The sequence below is a fragment of the Thermobia domestica genome, chromosome 2, assembly GCF_964235325.1.
Source record: "Thermobia domestica chromosome 2, izTheDome1.hap1.1, whole genome shotgun sequence".
NCBI lineage: Eukaryota > Metazoa > Arthropoda > Insecta > Zygentoma > Lepismatidae > Thermobia > Thermobia domestica.
Window position 1 is genome coordinate 385,713,979 of NC_137455.1, and position 3,338 is coordinate 385,717,316.

The 3,338-nt window shown below is 37.7% G+C and overlaps 1 pseudogene; it reads left to right on the top strand.

Annotated features, from left to right (window-relative positions):
- The first annotated feature begins 420 nt into the window (after positions 1–420).
- On the top strand, positions 421–744 carry LOC145679639 (protein GVQW3 pseudogene; annotated as a pseudogene).
- Positions 745–3,338: the final 2,594 nt, after the last annotated feature.

Here is a 3,338-nt window from a genome sequence, read left to right on the forward strand (position 1 = left end):
GTCCCAGGCAGATGATTAGTTATTCATTAAACAACTCTACTATTTAAATTTATAGTCTACTACGTAAATAGTTTTATGTTATATTTACCATTTACGTATTTACAAATAATAAAGACTCAGTTAAGTAGGCAAAGATACTTACGCAGAACAGTGGCATGGCTCTGCAGTCCAGCTCTCTAAAAAGCGAGATACTGTGGCAGGGAACACTATATACGAGGTGCTAAAACCTAGTTTTTACTAAACTATCCGAGATGTTTTTTTACCGGGCAAACCAGTAGCAGTACGACATTCTGGCTCTAGATGTCTCTAGGTACATGCACTAGTTACGGCACCACAAAGTTGCGTCATCTTTGGCGCATTCAGTTGTAAGTTGTAGTTGTGCGTGTCAGGACGTGTTTCAGTGCTTCTTTGATTTGTCAAATGGTTGACGTTAAGAAGCAACGGATTTGCATCAAATTCTATGTCAAGTTGAAGAAAATTGCAGCCGAAATTCACCGTATGCTGAAAGAGGCATTTGAGGGAAGTGCACTGAGTCAAGCAAGAACATTTCAGTGGTTCAAGCGTTTCAAAGAAGGCTGCGAATCTGTGGAAGATGATAAATATTCTGGTCGACCGTCAACATGCACAACACCGGAAACGATCCTGAAAGTGAGTGATGTGATTCGCAAAGACAAAAGGAAGACAATTCACGATGTTTGTAACAGATTTCGATTGTCGTACATGTCAACGAATTCTATCCTATGAACTGAACATGAGACAAATTGCAGCGAAGTTTAAACCTCGCCTTCTCAGCATAAAAAAAAAAAAAAAAAAAAAAAAAAAAAAAAAAAAAAAAAAAACTTAGGATTCAGACTTGCACTGAACTGCAACAAAAAGTTGGAGATGCCCAAACTTCTTATTCAGAGTCATTACAGGTTACGAATTTTGGGTCTATGGTTATGACCTGGAAACGAAATAGCAATCATCACAATGGAAGATGCCATCTTCTTCAAGGTCATAAACAGTTCGACATGTTCGCAGCGACATCAAGTCGATGCTGATAATTTTTTTCGACATTCGAGGAATTGTTCATAAGGAGTTAGTTCCATCTGGTCAGAATGTGAACGGAAAGTTTTACTGCAAGATTTTGAAGAGACCGAGGGAAGATGTTCGGCTCAAACGGCCAGAGCTGGGGTAGACGAAAGACTGATTGCTGCACCATGACAACGTGTACATTTCGCTCGTTATGAGGACACTGCTGGACAAAAACAATATGGCAACGGTCTCCCACCTTCCCTACAGTTCACAGACTTCTACCTGTTCCCGAAGATGAAGCTCGTGTTGAAAGGGTCTCGTTTTGACTCCATTGAAGACATCCAAGTGGAATCGCAACGGGTCCTGAACATTCTACATCCTGCGAACTTCCAGGAGTGCTTCCGAAAGTGGGAAAAAACGCTGGGATCGTTGCATACATGTCGGAGGGGACTACTTTGAAGGTTATGGAGGACATTAGGACGTAAGTATAGTTTTCTGATTTTTACAATGACATTCTCGGATATTTTGGGTAGCACCTCTTAGTGTTAGGGTGGTTGTTCTATGATATAGTCTGCGCCTTCATTCGGTCTCCTTATTAGAAGGCCTTGTTCTTCATGATCTCGTTGTTGCATAAGAATACGAAAGACAAAAACTCGATTAATCTCTTTGAGCTTCCGAATTAGTCTTATTGCTTGGTATTCAAATCTATGAAGGAGAGAGGGATATATGTATGTAACTTCTACTTGGAAATTTGTACATATACATATTAAAGAATGATTTTAATGCGGTAAAGAATTTTCCGCAATAACTTTTCATAAGCGTAGTATCACTGAAGGTATATTTATATCAGTCAGGAATAAGAGGTAGATCACCTCTCCTCCAATACCCGTGCACTTTAAAACATCTTTCGCCAGCTTCTTGCGGGTATTCATCAGCATGCTACGAATAATAAAATTTTTGAGTTGCAATTTGCTCTTGTAACTCCGCTTACGCGGCTCTGTGAATCGAATCTAGAATTTTCCGAATATCCAATATATATGATAAACTATAAATGTGGTGGTGGAGGAAAATGGAAGAGATGAAATGGACAGAGAGAGTAACAAACGAAGATGTTTTAAAACGGATAGGAGAGAAGAGGACGCTTCTAGCGACCATTCCTCGTAGAAAAGCCAATTGGATTGGACACATCTTGCGAAGAAATTGTCTTCTTCACACCGACATAGAAGGAAACATGGAAGGAAGCGAGGAATCGGAAGAAGAAGAACACAACTGATGGATGATTTGAAAGATAGAAGAAATTATTGGGAGTTAAAAGAGGAAGCTGAAGATCGAGAAAAGTGGAAGAAACATTTCTAGGCCCAAATTGAAAATTAAGAAGACAAAAACCCTCATCCCTCATTAGTCTCAGGACCTAATCCATCAAAAGGAAAAATACGTAATAATAATAATAATAATAATAATAATAATAATAATAATAATAATAATAATAATAATAATAATAATAATAATAATAATAATAATAATAATAAAGGTGCACTACTTTGTCATCCGTCACTCAATAACTAAAATAAACATGAAGTTAAGACAAGTCGTTTTCTTCGTTATATCAGTTAGAGTTTGGTTAAGTTTATTAATTTTATCTCTTGAACTTAGCTTGTTTACAATATTAATTATTATTATTATTATTATTATTTTTTTAAATTCATACCCTTCCCTTGTCTTCCCCATGGTGCTGATGAGCTTCCGGAAATCCCAAAAGTACTTACATCGGACATAAAATAGTCCTGTGAAGTTATGTTTTTCTCATGATATTTATTAAGTGAAAGGGTTTTCTCTTCTTGGTATACTGTTGAATTCCTCATGTAGGCTACTTTTGATAGCTGTAGATTGCCTGCCACGTTACACGAAGTTTTATATGTAAAGCCACCCCCTCGTTCACTTACTGCTGAACGACCATCATATCCAGAACAATGCCTTCACACCGAGAGTAAAGGTATTGTTTCTGATTAATGTTTCTGAAAGCGTAGCGCCATTGACCCACAATGCTCTTTGGCACCATATCAACTAGAATCTAAGCGCATAGAGTGATCCAGAATAAATAAAAGTACTTTCAACTCAAAGAGATCTTACACGTGAATGCATGGAAATATTTATTTTAAAACGATCCTGGCAAAGAGACAAGCAAATCAATTATTCTCACAGGAGAGGCGTGGAAACAACTCTTGCTTGGACTACAGCAACGCTCTTCAGAAATACCAATTGCGCTTAAACCGAACCTTCACTTTCAACCAAAGATCTAGAATTTGAAGCTTCACGAAGTTTCC